Source organism: Rutilus rutilus, assembly GCF_951802725.1.
Source record: "Rutilus rutilus genome assembly, chromosome: 1".
Taxonomy (NCBI): domain Eukaryota; kingdom Metazoa; phylum Chordata; class Actinopteri; order Cypriniformes; family Leuciscidae; genus Rutilus; species Rutilus rutilus.
Window position 1 is genome coordinate 4,976,136 of NC_140209.1, and position 23,098 is coordinate 4,999,233.

General features: G+C 40.6%; 2 protein-coding genes across 5 annotated transcripts in view; one reads left to right on the forward strand and one right to left on the reverse strand.

Annotated features, from left to right (window-relative positions):
- Window positions 1-23,098, forward strand: part of LOC311299350 (uncharacterized protein) — a 117,128-nt gene that overhangs the window by 51,971 nt on the left and 42,059 nt on the right. The window lies entirely within an intron of this gene.
- LOC311302179 (uncharacterized protein) overlaps window positions 1-23,098 on the reverse strand; it is a 53,720-nt gene that overhangs the window by 13,319 nt on the left and 17,303 nt on the right. The window lies entirely within an intron of this gene.

Below are 23,098 nucleotides of genomic sequence, written 5' to 3' on the forward strand. Positions count from 1 at the left end.
CAAGAAATTCACTGCAGCCTAACAGTGAATGGCAAGCCACTTGAGCTTAAAATTGATACGGGAGCAAAGTGCAATGTCATCTCAATTGAAACGTACAGAGCTGTGAATAAAGAAGAAAAAATAAATGAGAAGTCAAAAGAAACATTTGTGGCTTATGGAGGCACAGTGATTGAAACAAAGGGAACCGTGATGCTGCAGTGTCTGACCAGCAAACAGAAATCACACCTGTTGGAATTTCATGTGGTTGATAAAAATGTAAAATCATTGCTGGGCCTGCCAGATTGTTTCAAAATGAACTTGATATCCCTCAAAGAAGAAGTGTACGGAATTGATTTCAATAAAAATGTGAGCTTGCCACAAAAATATTCACAGAATATGCTGAACTGTTTGACGATGAGCTGGGCACCCTACCCATAACGTACTTGATGAAGATCAACCCAGACATCACTCCAGTTGTCCGGCCCCCTCGTCTAATACCTGTGGAAATGCGTGACAAAGTAGAGGCTGAATTGAAAAACATGACAAAACTGGGAGTCATAACACCCATCTCAGAGAAGAGATGGGTGAGAAGCCCTTATGCGCCCTCATCATCCAATGCAGACGGTAGAAGAGGTAGCAGCACAAATGTCCAATGCTAATATCTTCTCAGTGCTCGATGCTAAGAGTTCATTCTGGCAAATAAAGCTAGACCATGAATCTTCCATACGCACCACTTTTGCAACGCCTTTCGGCAGATATCGTTTTTTGCGCATGACTTTTGGCATAAATTCAGCATCAGAGGTGTTCCAACGGGCAATGGAGCAGATCTTTGCAGGTTTCCCATGTGCCATAATCGTAGATGACATCATCGTTGGAGGAAAAGGAGAGAAGGAACATGATGAGAACTTGAGAAAGGTTCTAAGCAGAGCACGAGAAGTCAAACTGAAACTAAATCCACAAAAATGCAAGTTCAGGCTCAAAGAAGTCAGTTATGTGGGCCATCTCTTCACAGAACATGGATTAAAATCAGATCCAGCCAAGATAAAGGCCATTACAGAGATGCCACCACCAGATGACAAAGCTTCCTTGCAGCGCTTTTTGGGCATGGCTAACTATTTGGGTAAATTCATCCCAAATTTCAGTGAACTGTCAGCACCACTTCGACAGCTGTTGCACAGGGATATAGTTTGGTGCTGGTCACATCAACAACAAGAAGCATTTGAAATGCTAAAAAAATGCATCACATGTCCACCAGTGCTTAAGTACTTTGACGTAAGCAAGCCCGTTACCATCACATGCGATGCTTCTCAGTATGGATTGGGTGCAGTATGCCTTCAGAATAGTGAACCTATCAGTTATGCCTCACGCACTCTAGCAGAAACAGAAAGGAGGTATGCTCAAATTGAAAAGGAGCTACTGGCAGTGGTCTTCGCCTGTCAGAAGTTTTATGACTACATCTACAGAAAACCGGTCTTGGTGGAAACAGACCATCAACCCCTTGTCACAATTCTGAACAAACCCCTTCACACTGCTCCAGCACGACTTCAGCGAATGATACTGAAGCTCCACAAGTTCAACCTGCAAGTTCACTTACAAAAGAGGAAAGCAGCTCTACCTGGCAGGCACACTGTCACGTGCTCCCAGGACAGTAACAAAGGAGGATCTCAAAGATGAGGATGAATTCGAGGTGATGACCCATGGCATTATTTTCGTCAAATGTCGAGAGCGGATTATTGTAGCGCGAAAGTACATTAATATAATGCGCGAGCACGAATCTCTCTGCTCGCGCGCGGAATATAATGTGCCGAGCACAAATCTCTCTGCTCGCGCGCAAGAACTGGGCACGCTCTCTCAGATACACGCTGCTCTTGTAAGAATTTTCTCTGGGCTCGCTCAGAGAATATGCCTGCACTTAAAATGTGTTCAGTGCAATCGCGAATCTCTCCTCTTTGCTTAAAGTAACTGTGTATGTGCTTAGACTGTGTCCCGTGCGTTCGCGCATGCCTAAGTACTCTTCTCTTCGATTTCTTTCTCTTAATTCTTGGCATAAACGCTGTCAAAACGGCAACAACAGAAATAGGCTTCAACGACTGACCAATGAAAACGCGACATCGTACATGTAATCTTATTGGTTGATATTGAACCGCACATGGAATAGGGGAAAAAAAGTAGGCTAGTCATTATAAAATCTAAAAATGTCAAATGGACCGCCAGTGTTGACATCGTCTGACCGAGGGGCCAGCGCTGTGACTTAGTCACGGTCAGTCACTATGCGCAGCTCCAGCTCGACTCAGAACTACCCTTGTGCACTGAGGCGGTCTGCAATTAACAAAGCCGCCTCATCACCAAGGGCAGTAAGAGAGAGAAAACTTTTCTGCAGATTTTTGCATGTTTGGCTGCCATATTGGCACCAAATACTTTTATACTGCCAAAGTTTTTTCACACACATCCGGGCAGGCACGAGCAAGGCATTTAAGCGTCGCACAGCGCCCCCATAGTAGCCCGGGAAAGTGAGGCGGTCAAGTCTGAATCTGATTCAGCATGAGTACACACACCATTATAGTGGGAACTCAGCATCAACTTAATTTCCAGAGTATAACAGCCCTCTCTCCGATGTAGCGATCGACATCTTATCCTCCCCTGGAGCCTTGAATGAAATGCTTGGTCCCTCATGAGAAGGACCAGAATGCCATCCGAAGCTGCCAGGCATGTAAGACAGTGAACGTGGCCATCGCTGACAGACGGCATGCTGAGCGCTCAAGCCTTCATGAAAAAGGCAAGACGAACAACGTGCCGACATGGTCATGCTCTCATGAGAGAGCATAAACCACCCACTAACGCAGTCTCAGCATGTTTGCGATGCGCTAAAGGAGTGAGTGGTACGAGATTGGTCTGTATGATGAGCATTCAGTTGGGGGTTTATTGGGTGTTAATATTATAGTTATTATAGCTAGTCTTAATGAATCTGGAAGCCTTCAGTAATAAATGATTCCTCATACATGTCAAGTAATGGTCTTATAAGCTGTCTTTTAAATATTTTGTAGAATTCAACTGGAATCCCATCTAGCTCTGGTGCTTTACCGCTATTGATATCCCCTATAGCTTCACTAAGATCTTCTACTGTTAATGGACTATCTAATGCGGTTTTCTCATCTTCTGATATAGTCTCAAATATGATACTGGATATCAAGGGTGAAACTGGTAATAATGAAGACAGACAGCAATCTCATTCAATGTCAGTCATGTGTGCAGTGAAATATCATTTATTAGGCATTTAAAAGCTCTATTTAGAAAATGAACACATGGAAAGCTCAAAAAGCAATCATATCAGGATACTTCATGACTTTCAGAACTAAAATAGGTAATTCAAGCAGAATCAGCAGAAAATAAGAAAATGGACAATAACAATGAGATGTTGATAAAATGAGTAGTGTTTAATCAACCATTAAATAGCAAATACAAACAAAGTGAATGAGACAGATCTCTCTCTCTTTACTGACTTATAAGAGCTGAAGCATCTCAAGAGAAGAAGTGTCTAGTTTCAAAGATACATGAAAGTATATCTTGCGTTTGCATGGAAGAGTAGAAGTGGAAGAGAAACTAGATGTTCTAATGAAAAACAATAAAGAACGAGTTAAAAATTAATATCAGATTCACATCTCTCTTAAAAGTGTTATGGCCTTCTTCTCCAGTGTGAATTTGTGATGGTGATGGTCTTTCAGTTCATCTTCTGTAGTAAAGGCCTTCTGCACTGAAACACACACCGCTGTGTCTTTTCTGCTGTAATATTAAGGATGAATCTTCTCCTTTGTGTGAATCTTCAGGTGTTTCTTCAGGACTGATGCCCAATGAAACAGTTTACCGCACTGATCACAGTTAAATGGTCTTTCTTCAGAATGAGAAGATGTGATTTCAGAGAGAAATCCTGGGAGGTTCTTCCCAATGTGAATCTTCAGACTTGATTTACATGTGAAGCGTTTTTTACACTGAGAGCAGGAGACAGATTTATTGCCTTCTGTTATCTTTCTTTCTTGTTATTTTATATATTTTGTGATGTGAGACCTAAACGAGTCTCACGTCGGTCTTTTCGCATGATGTAAATGCCTGATGCCTTGCATAAATTCTATGATTTTTAAAAAAAAAAAGATACAGAATATAAATGCTTAGAAAGTTAAAATATGTTCTCAGAACTGTACACTGATTGTTTATGGACCGGTTATGGAGTCAGTCACAGCATATTTTGGTCAATAAAATACCCAAAATGGTTTTTAATTCAGTGTTTTTTAGAGTGTAGGTCAAAGTGTAAATGAAATGCTAATATTTAATGCTGGTTTCACTAGTGCCACCAAATGCTCTTAAATGTGAATCTGCAGCAGCTCAAAGTTTATATCTTGTCAGCACTTGTCTTTAAAATAGCAAATCAAATAGTAGAAATATTATCTGAAGAAAAAAGCATTGCATCATTAGCATGTCAAACTATTTAAATTAGTTTAATGTCCTTTTATATTCTTGACCTGAAACAATGTAAATCTCGAATAAACAGATAAGAATAAACGCCAACCTCTGTGTTCTTCAGTATCATGATGTTTCATTTTCTTAAATTGTTTTTGATGATCAATACAACCTTTAACTAACTAGGGCTGCAAGAAGGAATTGATGAAATCGATCATGAAAATAATCAACAACCAAGATAATTATAGATTAATTGTGTGCTCAATCATGTCAATTTACAGCACTGAAAAACATTCCTATGGACAAAACACATCTGAAAAATTACATGATTGGTGAGCACAGGAACCATGTTATTTCTTTTGATTTTATTATAAATTTGGGTTTACATCGCTCAAATTGCTTATATGTCACTTAGACAGACAAGTGAACAATCCTGAGTGGCGATGTCACTTCACACATTCAACCATCAAGGTTCGGCACGAATCCACTGCATGTATCTTCAGGTGTCGCTTCAGGTCACTTTTAAAAGAGAAACTCTTTCCGCACTGATCACACATGTGCGGCTTCTCTCTGCTGTGGATCCTCTCATGTGTTTTCAGATTTGATGACAGACTGAATCTCTTGTCACAGTGTGAACACATGTAAGGTTTTTCTCCAGTGTGATTTCTCTGGTGCAGTGTTAAGTTGTTTGGTTTAGCAAAAGTCTTCCCACACTCAAAGCACATGTACTCTCTCACACCAGTGTGAATTTTCTCATGTTTATGTAAATATTGCAGCAGATAAAAACTCTTTCCACACACAGAACATGAATGCGGCTTCTCCTTCGTATGAATTCTCAGGTGTCTCTTCAGGTCTGATGCACAGAGAAATGTTTTACCACATTGATCACATGTGAACGTCTTCTTTCCGGTGTGGATCCTCGTGTGAACATTAAGGCGTGATAATCGACTGAAACTCTTCCCACACTGATCACATGTGAACGGCTTCTCTCCAGTGTGGATCCTCATGTGAGCATCAAGACCTCGTTTGGTTGTGAAACTCTTTCCACATTGATCACATGTGAACGGCTTCTCTCCAGTGTGGATTCTCAGGTGTTGATTAAGACTTGGTTTGGTTGTGAAACTCTTTCCACACTGAGTGCAGGTGAAAGATTTCTTGGAACTTCTTTTCTTTAAAAATGTCTTTTTAGTCTTTGAGCGACTCAGAGGTTTTTCTCCAGGTTGGACATGATGTTCTTCCTCCACTTCACTCAGTTCTTCACTCTCCTCCTTCACTTCCCTCAGTTCTTCACTCTCCTCCTTCACTTCCCTCAGTTCTTCACTCTCCTCCTTCACTTCCCTCAGTTCTTCACTCTCCTCCTTCACTTCACTCAGTTCTTCACTCTCCTCCTTCACTTCACTCAGTTCTTCACTCTCCTCCTTCACTTCACTCAGTTCTTCACTCTCCTCCTTCACTTCCCTCAGTTCTTCACTCTCCTCCTTCACTTCACTCAGTTCTTCACTCTCCTCCTTCACTTCTATCAGTTCTTCACTCTCCTCCTTCACTTCCCTCAGTTCTTCACTCTCCTCCTTCACTTCACTCAGTTCTTCACTCTCCTCCTTCACTTCTATCAGTTCTTCACTCTCCTCCTTCACTTCACTCAGTTCTTCACTCTCCTCCTTCACTTCTATCAGTTCTTCACTCTCCTCCTTCACTTCACTCAGTTCTTCTCTCCTCCTTCACTTCTATCAGTTCTTCACTCTCCTCCTTCACTTCACTCAGTTCTTCACTCTCCTCCTTCACTTCACTCAGTTCTTCACTCTCCTCCTTCACTTCCCTCAGTTCTTCACTCTCCTCCTTCACTTCACTCAGTTCTTCACTCTCCTCCTTCACTTCACTCAGTTCTTCACTCTCCTCCTTCACTTCTATCAGTTCTTCACTCTCCTCCTTCACTTCACTCAGTTCTTCACTCTCCTCCTTCACTTCCCTCAGTTCTTCACTCTCCTCCTTCACTTCACTCAGTTCTTCACTCTCCTCCTTCACTTCTATCAGTTCTTCACTCTCCTCCTCCACTTCACTCAGTTCTTCTCTCTCCTCCTTCACTTCCCTCAGTTCTTCACTCTCCTCCTTCACTTCCCTCAGTTCTTCACTCTCCTCCTTCCCTTCACTCAGTTCTTCACTCTCCTCCTTCCCTTCACTCAGTTCTTCACTCTTCTTGCTCTCTTCCATCGGGTCTGAAATGAAAGAAAAACTCTCATTTAAAAATGTTCTAAATAATCAAAATAATTCAAAGAGAGAAATATGGAGTGAATGGATATTAAAATTATACCAGATGTAACAGACAACTGCTATAAAATATTACAATAATTTGTCTTTTTATAAATTATCCGTTATTAAAACTTTCCATGAATGAGGTACACTGATCTTCCAGTTATTTTTTTAAAAACATTATAGGCACAAATCCCATGTTTCTATTGTGAGAACTATTAAATATGTTTGATCAATGACACATTTATCTAACATGATTTGAACATTAAAATACACAATATTGGCATATTTTGACACCAACTTTTTGATAATTAAAGGGATAGTTCACCCAAAAATGAAAATTCTGTCAGTAATTACTCACCCTCATGTTGTTCCAACCCCGTAAGACATTCATTCATCTTCGGAACACAAATTAAGATATTTTTGATTAAATCTGAGAGTTGTCTCACTCCTCCATAGGCTTCTAAGGGACTGAAACTTGCTGGCCCAGAAAATGTATTAAAGACATCGTTAATATAGTCCAAGTGACTCCAGTGGCTCGATCTTAAGTTTATAAAGCGACGAGAATTATTTTTGTGCGCAAAAACAAACAAAAATAACGACTTTATTCCACTTTTCATTTCCTTCTCTCTGGGCCTCGGGTCTTTTCACGTAGTGTTTAAGCGTAGCGCGTCTGTGTTGCACGTCACCATGTAGGCTCACTATTGGCCGACGCTGGTCATGTGTGATACGTGGTGACGTACAACACAGACGCGCTACGCTTAAACACTACGTGAAAAGACCCGAAGGCCCAGAGAGAAGGAAATGAAAAGTGGAATAAAGTCATTATTTTATAATTTTTTTGCGCACAAAAAAGTATTCTCATCGCTTTATAAACTTAAGATCGAGCCACTGGAGTCACTTGGACTATATTAACGATGTCTTTAATACATTTTCTGGGCCAGCAAGTTTTAGTCCCTTAGAAGCCTATGGAGGAGTTGGACAACTCTCAGATTTAATCAAAAATATCTTAATTTGTGTTCCGAAGATGAACGAATGTCTTACAGGGTTGGAACAACATGAGGGTGAGTAATTACTGACAGAATTTTCATTTTTGGGTGAACTATCCCTTTAATTATGTTAAAAACTCCTAAAACCTTTTAATTAAGACTGTTCACACTAAACTTCTCCTTCTGTTGACTTCACATGCATGTGAAAGTGGGACACAAGAAACATAAGATCAAGTCAATTTCACTGCGAGAAATGTTTGCAGTAAAGCAGAGTAGATTGTAAAATTTTACATTTTGGAATGATTATTATTTGTTATACATGTAAAAATACGGACAAATTCTGGTAACATTGTTACAAATTGTAAACCATTTCAAATAAATGTAAAATTAAATATTTAAATTTAGTTTGACCTGATGTTGACAATATGAAACCTCCCTTTACTGTCCATTTGTTGAAGAAAACCCAGAACATTCTGTACCGTTTCATAGCTGAACTGTTTATCTAAATCTGATGAAGTGCTTGAATGTTTCTAACATGAATGTTCTTCAGCATCATGAATGAATGAAGAATAAACACCAACCTCTTTGTTCTTCAGGATCTTTAGTGTGTTTCATTCTGCAGGGTTCTGGATCACTCATGTTCTCTCTGTCCTCTTTAATAAACTCAGTCTTTGCAGATTTCAGCTCTTCCTGATGCTCTGATGCTCGTCTTCACTTGTAGCTGATGGAAATTTACAGAATTTATTGCTGAATTACTGTGGGAGGGGCTTCACTGGTGATGTAATTGCTGTGGGAGGAGCTTCACTGATGATGTGCAGGAGCGGAAAAAAAATTGTGAATTTTTTATTTTAATTAAATAACATTTGAAATTCCTGTATAAATGGAACACCAAATAACCATATTACCTATGCAAACTAGGGTTGGGCGGTATTACGGTAATATCGGATACCGCGGGATCTTAAAATAGCACCGGTATCAGTTTCAATACCGTCATTACCGGCACTTATATAGCCTATAATATATATAATTTATTTATTGCCTAAAAAATGCTTATGTGTGGTTGCAGTTTGGCAATATTTCTGGTTCCAACCGAATGAGAAGGGAGAGGCGGTAAATACTGACGAGGCAATTTGTAAATTGTGCAATAAAAAGGTGACCGCGAGAGATGTAAACACCTCTAACGTCGCATCTCGGAAAAAACCGCCCACTCACTGCTGCCAGGATACAAAAGCGCATTAAGTTTCGTATTTGTTAAAATATTATAATGTTATTTTTTCCATCTTTGTTGATTATGAAAAGTGAACAGCACAAATAAGATGGGATGCATCGGGAGTCAGACGATTTGACCACTTCAATAAATTTAGTTTTGTAAAAGGCCTCTTTAAAACGAATTTCGTTTTGTATAAATTGTATCTAAATTTTTATAAAATTTTCATCAACCAATATTGCCTGGATTTAATATAATCATGACATGATGGGCATGCCGCTGTCACTTGCATTGAAATCTCATAAAAAAGGCTATGCCTCACTGACATGACAAATAAATAAAGCTTGAAATTTCTTTAAACGAAACAATTAAAAACGAAAGAAATAGGCAACTCACTGATTAGGCTAAGTAATCCATGATGTGCATTTCTCTCGTTCATACAGAGATGCGATCGTCAATTTCATTAAACGAAACAATTCAAAACGAAAAGAAATATAGTCTGATTAATCAATGGTGTGCATTTCTCTCTATAGCGTTCACTACAGAGATGGTGATCGTCAATTTCTTTAAACGAAACAATTCAAAACGAAAGAAATAGGCTACTCACTGATTAGGCTAAGTAATCCACGATGTGCATTTCTCTCTAGGCGCGTTCATACGGAGATGCGATCGTCAATTTCAGTAAACGAAACCATTCAAAACGAAAAGAAATATAGTCTGATTAATCAATGGTGTGCATTTCTCTCGAGGCGCGTTCATACGGAGATGGCGATCGTCAATTTCTTTAAATGTAACAATTCAAAACGAAAGAAATAGGCTACTCACTGATTAGGCTAAGTAATCCACGATGTGCATTTCTCTCTAGGCGCGTTCATACGGAGATGCGATCGTCAATTTCAGTAAACGAAACCATTCAAAACGAAAATAAATAGACTAGCCTACTCTCTGTAATCCATGATGTGCATTTCTCTCTATAGCGTTCACTACGGAGATGCCGATCGTCAATTTCTTTAAACGAAACAATTCAAAACGAAAAGAAAAAGGCCACTCTCTGATTGTGTAATTGTTGTATCGTAGATTCCAAGGGAAAACTCATAAACAAAAGGAACTTCAGAATGGTCTCTCTTTATTAGGACTCATCTCTGTAGCCAGCAATATACACACACAAGCACACACCACATGGCATGTTCTTCTCTGCTTTTAACAGTGCTACAGCCCACAAACATGGTACGTCACCGCCCCCCTATTGGACAACCCCAATACCACCCTTAACATACAACATTTCCCCTTCACTTAACTCAGAGGCCATCCTTCCTTCAAGACACCAAATCTTTTAGAGCAACAAATCTTTTAGAACAATTTTTTTTTACATCATTCAACTCATAACATTCATAATGCAAAAAATTATGTCACAAAGTCTTTAAGATATGCTGGTGGTTTCCTCTCTCTTACTGACCGTCGTAGACATCCAGAAAGTGCACTCTCAGGCTCCCTTCTAGCTGGGCTTTGAGTCAATTCAGGCATTCTTTGAGCACTGGGTAAATTCGGCAGTTGATTGCTTTGACATCCAGATTTCAAACTCTCAGGCTCCCAGTTATCTACAGTTGGAATTGATTCAAATGTTGTCGACGTACTGAGTGATTCTGGCATTTGAATATCAGCATCCATTGACACCACATCAGTCTCATAAGGTTGAACACACAAGGCAGCTTGAAAGTCTTTAGTCAGCATCTCTTTTTGTTGTCGACTGAATAATTGATCAACATGACGTCGCACTACTTGGGCACTTCCTATTGCTACTTTATAGGATACAGGTCCTGTGATATCCTGAATTACTCCCTGCACCCATTTTGGTCCATATCCAAAATTCCTATACACCATATCTCCTACTTCAAAATAGCGAGATTTTGCATGTTGGTCATGTTGCTCTTTTTGAACTTGTTGTTTCAATTCAATTTTGCTGGTGAAGTCGGGGTGTATTTTGTCTAGGGTGCATCGCAATTTCCTCCCCATCATCATTTCTGCAGGCGACAATCCCGTGGTAGACTGGGGTGTAATACGATAACTGAACAATGCTCTATGCAACTGGGTATCCACAGTGGTACCAGAACTTTTTTTCATGAGATCCTTAAAAGTTTGAACTGCCCGCTCAGCAAGACCATTAGATGATGGATGATACGGGGAAGAGATGAGGGATGAGTCCTAATAAAGAGAGACCATTCTGAAGTTCCTTTTGTTTATGAGTTTTCCCTTGGAATCTACGATACAACATATGGCGACAAGGATGAAAGTCAGAACTGTGGAGTAGCTGGATGCCAAGTTCAACGGGGTGAGCTGAGGAAAGTTAATCACTATCACCTGGAGTACTGACTGAACTGAACTGAACTATGGCTGGTATGCTGGGATCCGTTACACCGTTTGACAATAAGTCACAATCATGGGAGGAGTATTGTGAAATACTGAATCATTTTTTCGTGGCAAATGATGTTGAGGAACCAGAGAAAAAACGAGCCATATTGTTGAGCTGTGTCGGAGCTCAGACATACACACTGATGAGGAATTTACTGAGTCCTGAGAAACCGGGATCAAAACGTTTTGAGGATCTGGTGAGTTTGCTGAAAAATCACTTTAATCCAAAGCCCAGTGAAATTGTTCAACGGTGGAAGTTTAATTCACGTAACAGACACTGTGATGAAAGCATAGTAGAATATGTGGCCGAACTGAGGAAGCTGGCACAAGATTGCAATTTTGGAGACACACTCACTGTTATGCTGAGAGACAGATTAGTGTGTGGTGTTAATGATGACAGCATACAACGGAGATTACTGGCTGAGGATGGACTGACGTTTGAGACAGCACTAAGGAAAGCTCAGGCAATTGAAGCTGCTAATAAGGATATGGCTGATTTGCATAAAGATAAAGGAAGTCGAATGGGTACTACTGTTTTCAAGATGGACACAAGAGAAAAAAGTAAGTCAAGTTTTACAGGACTGTGCTATCGATGTGGTGGAAGTAATCATGGGCCCAAAGACTGTAGATTTGCCAATGAAAAGTGTTATAATTGTGGTAAAATTGGACATGTGAGAAGAGTGTGTAGAATGGAACCACAAGAAAGGCCTGTTGATAAAGACAAGAAATTTTGGAAATGGGGGAGAGGAAAATCAATCAAAGAGGGCTAATTATCTTCAAGAAGAGGAGGAAGAGCAATCTGAAGACGTTTTCACCATGTATAGTATAGAGACACCACAGCCCCATGTACCTCCCATGACACAGACACTGGTTGTAAATGAATGCCCTGTAAAGTTTGAAATTGACACTGGATGTAGCGTGACCAGAGCCGGATTAACGCAAAGGCAAACTAGGCACGTGCCTAGGGCCCGATTGGCGGGATGGGGCCCAGACAGAGGGACAAAAAAAAAAAAAAAATTTAGCCTAAATGTCCTATCTACAATTTATTTCAAAATGTAGCCTATTAATCAACTAAAAATAGTAACGATGTTTATCTTAACCATAGACTGTTACATTACGTCACATTAACGCCAGCCCATGACTGTATAGAGGCGCCAGCCAGTTTAGTCCGAGGGGACGTCAGAGGCGATCAGAGGCGGTCAACGAACGCATCCATCAGGTGCTGCGAGTGCGAAGCAAAAGCAGAAATAGGCACGCAAAGAAGCACAGCTCGTAATGCAGGTCATCGATTTTGGTGTGATTGCAATGTATTTTAAATATAAACTTGTGGGCTACTGTCGATCAGCGTCATTTCTGGAAAAATCATTCACCGCTTTGTGAGTTTAAAAGAGCGCGAGCGTCATTAACGTGCCCAGACGCGACGCTTTGAATTTGCGCGTACAATCAATGAATAACATCGCGTCCAGAGCTGACTAGTAAAAAAGCTACAAAAGTAAAAGACAAGACGTTTGTATTCAAAGTTAAAAAACCAACACACTGCAACATTTTTAAATGTTTCAAATAAAGGATCTCATATGGGTCTATCTTCTATATTCTGATGCTGATGATTAGATAATACCCTGACATCATAGCCTATACGAATATTAGTTTAGATTTTTTTTCCTGCTCAGTAGCGATCGTGTCTTTCTCTTCCACTTGATTTGTGTATAGCATATTTAAGGTAGCAATGCAATACATAATAACATATTACTGATATTAATAATATGACAATATCTGCAGTCATTATTGATTAAATGGGAGGGAAAAATCCTGCCCATAACGCAGAAAAATTATAAAAGCACGTTCATGTTCATCTACTGAAGTGGTATTCTGGAACTGTGAATAAACTGAATAAAACAGCAAAATAACAACAAGAACAATAACATCTTCATTAAACAAAAAAGAGATTAGCTTAGATAAAGTTTGATAGGCTACCAGTAACAAGTCTGGACCCATTACTATTTTTAATGTTTTTGAAAGAAGTTTATTATTATGCTACAAGCCTGCATTTATTTGATCAAAAATACAGAAAAAAACAGGAATATTCAGCAAGGATGTGTTAAATTTATAAAAGTGATATTGAAGACTTTTTTAAAACAACTTTTTAATAATCAAAGAATCATGAAAAAAAGTATCACATGTTATAAAATAAATATTAAGCACCATTTCTAACATTTGATAATAAATCAGTTTTCTGAAGGATCACGTGACACTAAATTCAGCTTTGCATCACAGAAATATATTTTAAAGTATAGCCTAGTAAAATAGAAAACCATTATTTTAAATTGTAATAATATTTCACTATATTATTTTTCTGTATTTTTGATCAAATAAATCCAGGCTTGATGAGGATTTATAGACTTCTTTCAAAAACATTACAAATAGTAATTTGTCCAAACTTATGTACTGTGTAAGTAAAAATATACTAAATTTAAAATTAAATGTTGTATAAATAAAAAGGTTAGGAATCATATTTGTTTCAAGTGTGTTTTATTGGGGGTGGGGGGGCCTCCAACATGAATTTTGCCTAGGGCCTCCAAATGTCTAGATCCGGCCCTGAGCGTGACTGTCTTATCACAGATGGAGTATGGCAAATTAGAAGCTAAGAAAAACTTGCCTAAACTTAAAACAAGCTCTCTCAGTTTAAAAACATACACCGGACAGTCAGTGCACATTCTGGGTACCATCAAGGTTAAAGTCAAGCACAAAGGGCTTATCAAAGAACTCACAGCAGTGGTGGTAGCAGGAACTGGGCCTAATTTACTGGGAAGATCATGGCTCACAGAGCTGGAACTCAGCTGGGAAAAAGTGACAAAAATTAAAGACAGTTCAGAGTTGTTACAAGATATCCTAAGGAAACATGAAATGGTTTTCAAAGAGGAACTGGGAACATTAAAAGGAGCCACTGCTAAGATTCATGTACCAAGTAATGCAAAGCCTCATTTTTTTAAGTCAAGGTCACTGCCTTTTGCTATGAGAGAGAAAGTTGAAGCCGAACTGGATCGTCTGATTAAAGATCATATTATAGAGCCTGTGAAATTTTCAGAGTGGGCAGCACCTGTTGTGCCTGTTTTAAAACCAGATGGGTCAGTAAGACTTTGCGGAGACTACAGAGTAACCATTAACAGAGAATCGTCACTGGAGCAGTATCCCATTCCTCGGATGGAGGACATGTTTGCAGTTTTAACTGGAGGTGAAAAATACAGCAAGTTAGATATGAGTCATGCATATCAACAGATTCTGTTGGATAAAACATCACAGCCGTATGTGACCGTGAATACACATAAAGGGTTGTTCACGTACACCAGATTACCTTTCGGAGTCAGTTCCAGTCCAGCAATCTTCCAGAGGACCATGGAAGGGGTTCTGAAAAATATTCCGAAGGTCACTGTAGCCTATATCTGGATGATATCTTGCTGACAGGACGAGATGATCAGGAGCATTTGAGGACACTGGATAAAGTGTTGCAGCGGCTGGAGGAGTATGGTTTGAGGTTGAAAAGGGGAAAGTGTAAATTCTTGGAAAAGGAAGTAATTTTCCTGGGACACAAAGTGGATGCCACTGGTATTCATCCAGTTCCCGAAAAAATTCAAGCAGTTCAAGAGGCACCAAGACCGACATCAGTAACAGAGCTGAAAGCATATTTAGGACTGTTGAATTTTTATAACCGATTTCTGCCAAACCTCTCAACACTGCTGGCTCCATTACACCTGCTTTTGAAGAAGGAAGTCCCCTGGTGTTGGAAAGAGGAACAAGAGGAAGCCTTTAAAAAATCCAAAGAACTACTGCAGTCTAACCGTGTGTTAATCCACTATGATGAGGAAAAAGATCTAGTACTTTCTTGTGATGCCTCAGCATACGGTGTGGGAGCCGTGTTAGCCCATCGGATGACAGATGGAACGGAGAGACCCATTGGGTTTGTATCACAAACACTTACAGTAGCAGAAAAAAACTACTCACAGCTGGAGAAGGAGGGTTTAGCTGTAGTGTTCGGGGTCAAGAAATTCCATAAATATCTGTATGGCCGTAAGTTTGTGATCTGTACAGACCATAAGCCTTTACTAAGTTTACTGAATGAACTCAAAGCTGTGCCACAAATGGTCTCTCTTTATTAGGACTCATCTCTGTAGCCAGCAATATACACACACAAGCACACACCACATGGCCTGTTCTTCTCTGCTTTTAACAGTGCTACAGCCCACAAACATGGTACGTCACCGCCCCCCTATTGGACAACCCCAATACCACCCTTAACATACAACAGTAATGATGTGCATTTCTCTCAATAGGCGCGTTCACTACAGAGATGGCGATCGTCAACTTCCATCTTTGCAGAAAAGTTTTATTAATAAAAATCAATGGACACGCGTCACCGGATTACAAAGGCACTTCTTGCTTGTTGCACGCACACAGATATTATGTTGAATAATGGTGGGCTCCGGCTCATAATAACAGTTAATGCCGTCGGCCTGACTCAGACACAACATGCAGGGGTTGGGCTTGATTTTTTTGTTGTTGTTTTTTTGCCCGATCTGGCATTTCTGAACGGTGTAGGCACAAGCCAACAGTTTGGTGACGCCGTCTGAGCCCATTATGTCATAATTTTTAATTAGTCACGGTAATACCGTATACCCCGGTAAAATAGGGAGGCGGTTTGACGGTTTCAAAATTCGAATACCGCCCAAGCCTAATGCAAACTATTAACAATATACCGAAGTAAAATAAATAAATAGACAAAGGTAAAGGCTAACACTTCTGTTCTATTTTTCTGAAGGAACTTGCGCTGCATCGATGACGCTTTGGGAACACCCCCGTGTGATTACGTCTGAAGCACGTATGTCAACTAGTCCAATGGAAAGAATAAACTTCACGGACGGGTGACGTCATGAACAGGAAAGGGTAAAAAGCACATCCGGTGCAACCGGCGCTAGCTTTTGTGCCTCAGCAAAGTGCTCTGTGTCAAAACTGTCTGTTATATTTATTGTTTGTCTGTCACATCCTTATCTAAAGTATGGCGAAACAGTTATTCAAGCCTTTGAGGGGGCTGACTGTCAGCATTGTGAGCAGCCACCGCTCCGCATGCTCCGCTCATGAAAGTGGCCAGGCTCACAAACCTCCGGGTGCGGGACCTATAAGGGGACTGAGAGAACATGGTTATGGGTTGATGCCCCGGGTTGAGCAGACGCTCGCAAGCTATCTGTCTCCTGGTTCAGCATCGTCCCTGAAGGCTCCCGTGCTGCCCACTAAACCTTTAAAAACTACATCTAATTTAGTGGGCAAAGCTTATACTGCAGCAGATCAAGTCGGAGCCTGTCTTCACACTATGGCAGTGCTTCAGGCTTATCAGGCAGACATGTTGGGGGATCTGGATAATAGTGAGGGGGTGGGTCCCGACGAAATTCGAGAACTTCGTCGGGCCACAGATCTGTCTCTCAGGGCTACGAAGGAGACCGCTCATGGATAGTCTATGGCAGCCCTTGTAGCTACTGAGAGACACCTGTGGTTAAATTTAACAGAAATAAAGGAGAAAGATCAGGCGTTTCAAACAGAGGCTTTCAAGGAATTTCTCCCTCGCCGGGTCCAGCCCCCTTGGGATGCTGGGCATGAGCATCCCTAGCCGAGATCCTCATATCTCGCACAACAAAAAGAGAGTCATGGCGGCCGAGCCGACACTCTCAGCCTAGTTTCTGAGGACTGGTTTGTCAAGATAGATCTAAAAGACACTTACTTCCATGTCTGCATCCTCCCTCGACACAGGAAGTTACTGAGGTTTTCTTTCGGGGGCAAAGAATACCAATACCGGGTGCTTCCATTCAGTCTGAGAGCAGTTAACGGTTCGGCATTGAGATGTCATCCTCGCTCACATGAAGAAATTGGGGTTGAGACTCAATGCCAAGAAGAGTGTGCTTTCTCCACTACAGAGAACCACTTTGGTGTGGTATGGGATTCAGTCACGATGCGAGCCACACTATTTCCCGTTCGTGTAGCTACTATCCTCACAGCCACAAAAGAGTTGAAGCTAGGCCAGTCACGCACTGTGAAACAGTTTGAGAGACTGTTGGGCCTACTGTACATGAGACCCTTGCAGTGGTGGCTCAGGACCAGAGGGTTCTCCCTGAGGGGAAACCCACTTCGTACGATCAAGATCATGTGGTGGTGTCTCCGCTCCTTGGTTATATGGAGGAAACTCTTTGCCATTGAGTTGCTATCTCGACAGATGTTTCCCTCACCGGCTGGAGAGCGGTAATGGAAGGCCGCTCAGCTCAGGGTCTGTGGAGGAGTCATCATCTCTTTTGGCACATAAACTGCCTGAAATGATGGCAGTCTTCCCAGTCTTGAGACATTTCTTCCCAGACCTGAGGGGCCATCATGTGCTTGTCCGTACAGACAACACATTGGTGGTCTCTTACATAAATTGTCAGGGGGGTCTGCATCCGCGTCCACTCTGCTGACTGGCGCACCAGATGGACCTGTGGTCCTTAGGGAAAATAATCTCTCTGAGGGCAGTGTATATCCCAGAGGGACAGAATATAGGAGCAGACACCCTGTCGAGGCAGGGGCTGAGGCCAGGGGACTGGAGACTTCACCCCGAGGCGGTGGAGCAAATATGGGAATTTTACGACCAAGCAGAAGTGGATTTGTTTGCGTCTCAATACACAACGCACTGTCCAATATTGGTTTTGCCTCACTCACCAAGCCCCCCTGGGGCTAGATGGTATGGTGCAGACGTGGCAGAGGCTACGTCTGTACGCATTTCCCCCTGTTGCTCTGCTCCCCGGAGTTCTGGAGAGAGTCCGCCAGGACGGAAAATGTCTACTGCAAGTAGAATTTGGTTTGCGGATCCAATTCATCTCCTCGATGGCCCCCCCTTGGAGATCCCGATCAGGAGAGATCTTCTTTCTCAGGCAGGGGGCACAAAATTTCACCCCCGGCCAAATATTTGGAAACTATAGATTTGGCCTCTGAGGGGGCCCTACTCATAGCGATTGGTCTCTCAACTGAGGTTGTTGAGACCATCCTAAGCTCCAGCTACGAGGAAATTATATGCACTAAAGTGGAGAGTTTTTACTTCCTGGTGCCACCAGCATCAGCTGGATCCAGTTAAATGTTCTGTAACAGTACTTGAGTTTCTGCAAGATCGCTTCGCATCAGGTTTATATCCTTCCACCTTAAAGGTCTATGTGATAGCTATTGCGGCTTTCCACGCCCCGGTGGGTGGTACATCTTTGGGTCGAGACCCCCTGTTCATACGTTTCCTTCATGGCACCTTGAGGCTGAGGCCAGCAACTCGCCTTAGGGTGCTGGCTTGGGACCTGGCAATAGTTTTGGAAGGCCTGTCAGGGACTCCATTCTAGCCCCTAGATTCAGTCTAAGAAAAATTTCTGACTTTCAAGACCATCTTTTTTCTAGCTATTTTTTCCCTCAAAAGAATCGGAGACCTTCAGGCCCTATCGGTTTCTCCCACCTGCCTTGAGTTTTCACCCAGGATGGTCAAGGCATTCTTATACCCTAAGCAGGGATACGTCCCTAAGGTGCCGACCAATATTCCGAGGCCTATTGTGCTGCAGGCTTTCTCTCCTCCTCCGTTTACTTCTTCGGACCAGGAAAAACTGAATCTCGTGTCCAGTGCGAGCCCCATGGAGAAAATCAGATCAGTTGTTTGTCTGCTTTGGATCACCCAAGAAGGGTCTTCCAGCCTCCAAGCAGACAATCAGCAAGTGGATAGTTGAGGCTATCTCTCTTCCCTATCTCCCTATCTATCTTTTCCCTTCAAAAGGTTTGTGATGTGGCGGGTTGGTCCTCGCCGCTCACATTTGTGAGATATTATAGCCTGGACCTGGACGCTGGACGTAGCTTGCCGACAGTTTCACATATCGGCAATTGTAAGTATGGCGTATTGGGTATTCTTGTTCCCAAAGCGTCATTGATGCAGCGTGAGTTCCCTCGAAAGAAAAAGTCTCAGGTTACGACTGTAACCCTTGTTCCCTGAGAAGGGAACATGACGCTGCGTTGCCCTGCACATATTTCCTGCATCCCTGTGATCGACTTTGCTTCGGCTCTCGAAGCTAGCGCCGGTTGCACAGGATGTGTTTTTATCCTTTACCCGCCCGTGACATTCCTTCTTTCCAATGGACTAGTTGACATACGCGCTTCAGACATAATCACGTAGGGGCGTTCCCAAAGTATCATCAGCGCAGCGTCCCATCCTTCAGATGAGACGTTAAACCGAGGTCCTGACTCTCTGTGGTCATTAAAAATCCCATGGCATTTCTCGTAAAGAGTAGGGGTGTAACCCCGGTGTCCTGGCCACATTCCACCATTTGCCCTTACAAATCATGGCCTCCTAATAATTCCCTTACATTGAATTGGCTCTATCACTCTCTCTCCTCTCTCCACCTATAGCTGGTGTGTGGTGAGCGCACTGGCGCCGTTGTACTGTGGCTGCCGTCGCATCATCCAAGTGGATGCTGCACACTGGTGGTGGTTGAGGAGAGATCCCCTGATATGATTGTAAAGTGCTTTGGGTGTACAGTAGTACATATGAAAGCACTATATAAATGCCCGATTCTATTCTTCTATTCTTGTTCCCTTCTCAGGGAACTAGGGTTACAGTCGTAACCTGAGACGTTTTCTTTGTAACAAAATACTGTTTAAAAACAAACAGAACTAAACTACATTGTGGAGATGATTCGAGCATTAGGGGTGGGAATCTCTAGGCACCTCACGATTCGATTACGATTCAGAGGGCTGCGATGATGAAACGGTTATCGATGTATCTTTTTCTATATAGATTTTCTTTTTTTCCACTGTGTGATTACTTGGTACTTTTAAAGCAAAGTATAATGATCCATAATGAATTTACTTCCAATATATTTTATTAAACAAATGGAAGTGGTTTGGCAATAAATGTAGCGATAGAGTTTGTAATTCGTTTTTCTTTTTCTGAGTTGGGTGGAAGCTTTAAAGGTTGTCCTGGTTTCTGATCTGACGTGTGGTTTATAAAAGAATTATGCGCCGAATTTGAATGCTTCCAATTAGACCTCGCTGCGATGTTATTAATTCTGCGGTGAATTCAAACGCTTTCTCACTGGATCTCCCAGCGCTGTGTAATAACAGTATCGTGTGATTGAGATCAGACCACGAATAAACCTGTTCTGTTTCATTTGATGTTTCTCATATGTAACAGAAGATTGTAACGCAGAGGGTGCCAGTCGGATTTCTCGCTCAACTATCATGCGTCTCTGCCTTTTGCGTTCCGTCAATATTTCGTTATCAATTAACATTTAGAAAATCGATTTTTGACATTTGTGATTCGATTCAGAATCGTCAACATCGCTAAGAATTGATTTTTCCCCACCCCTATCGAGCATGTTGAAAATTCTTCTTCAATCAAGTACTCTTACATCTACAAAGTAAATTAAATGGCTACTGTTTCATACTGAGGTAACTGAGGCTTACTGTCTACTGTAAACCACAAATAATATATTGCCTATTCCACATCTCAAGCGCAGTCATAATGCTTACACAAAGAACCGGCAAAAGTAATGATTATGCATGAGACATTTTAATTGTTTATTAACCCTCTGGGGTCTGAGCTGTTTTCTGGGCCCTGGAGGTGTTCTGACATGCTCTGACATTTGTGCTTATTTCTGATACTTGTGACATTTTCATGGCTAAAGTCTAATTACACTGTATACAGCACAAACTTTGCTACAATAATATATCAGCAGCATGTGTGTAAAAGTTTGTTGTTTTGAGATGACATTTATGCGTGGTTTGTGAAAATACAAAAAAATTCTCACTGAAATTAGGTCATGAAACCCACACTGATTATTTCTTCACAAGACTTTTGAAAATTGTATGACGTAGCCTAGAATATTTGCTCTAAAACTATGTGAAAATCACCCTGACTGCTCATTCAGATAAGACAATATATTGATTTAAAAATGTTATGACGTGTTTTGTGTGAAAAAGCTTTATGCGAAAAAGCTTTATGCGTGAGCTCATTAATATGTAAGCTTTTCACACCTGAGAAAGACAAAGACCCTCCCCTAACGGCCCTATTAGGAGCTATCAGTCCCTATCATTCTGAGCAACCTTGCACAAAGAATGAGGAGATTTAAAAAATAATGGCTTTTAGATTGTTTGATTTATTTACAACACATCTAATGGCTTTTAGATTGTTTGATTTATTTTGTTATTTGCAATACTATAATGTTCATTTGCACTGCTGATTGTTATTACAGTAACAACTGTTTACATATGCATCTTGCACTACTACCTTGACTGGAATATGCTCAATTTGCACTGCCGACTGTTTATTTACAGTACCGACTGTTTATATATACACATTGCAATATCGTACCTTAACTGTAATATGCAATTACTTTCCACTGCACTTTCACTCGGATAGCTTCTGTCCAAACTTTATTTGCACTACTTTAAATCCATTGTTATACTGCTCATTAGCCTAACTTATACATATATCTATTTGTTAAATTCTGTTTATAGTATTAGCCATCTGTATATTATGCTCACATTCTGTTTATAGTAACAGCCATCTGTATATATATTCATAGTACATATCTATCTGTAAAATTCTGTTTATAGTAACAGCCATCTGTATATTATATTCAGTACATATCTATCTGTAAACATTCTGTTTATAGTAATAGCCATCTGTATATTATTATATTCAGTACATATCTAGCTGTAAACTCTGCTCACAGTAATAGTTATCTGTATATTATATTCATAGGACAATCTATCTGTAAATTTTTGTTTATAATAGTATTCAACTCTATATTTATTCAGTACATATCCATGTTCTGCACTTATGAACCACTGTATATCCTGCACTTGCTGCTATTGCACTTCTGGTTAGACCTAAACTGCATTTCGTTGCCTTGTACCTGTACTTGTGTAATGACAATAAAGTTGAATCTAATCTAAAAAACAACATAATCCAAAGATAACCAATGATCCAAAGACAGAGACCTTTGTGCCATTCCTAAAAACATTGTACATACTAGTGTTGTCACGATACCAAAATTATTGTTTCGATACCGATACCAAGTCAAGTATTGCGATTTCGATACTTTTTCGATACTTTTCCTGAAAGGGAGAAACACTCTCAAATATCATTGCTGTGCTTTATTTTAAAACCGGGACAACATTCTAATCATATAACACACTAATAAATGAACATATGAACAGCAGATATATTAAACATTTGAACAAAATATGAAATATAAAAATATAAAAAATAAATTAGAGCAATGACATTCAAGGTATTTTTTTTATATAAATTTAGCAGCATTATCTCATTTATCATAAGAAACATAAGAGCTTTATCTAGATTCTGAACTTTGAATAAAAATATGAACAGCGATTATATTAAACAATGTTTAATATTGGTAACATATGATAAGCCTCATTGGTGATATATTTGACATGTGGGGAGAGAGTTGTGGAAGGCCTATACTTCATGTTAAACATAAATATATAGCAGCAAAGACAACGTCGGCAGTGTTGGTGGCAAAATAGGCTACAGAATAATTCGTTCTGTATTGAGAGGTGCAATATTTGAAAAACGATAATATTTTTTTAAATTACATTTATATTGTATTTATGTCAAAACTTTCAAACATCAAAATGTCATTTATTAATATGTATTCGTGTCAAAATAACATAGAAACATCTTTTCCTATTCTGTTTTGCCTGGGAACGCTTCCAACACGCTTGCGTGACGCGTGAAAAATAGGCGTCGGTTCTA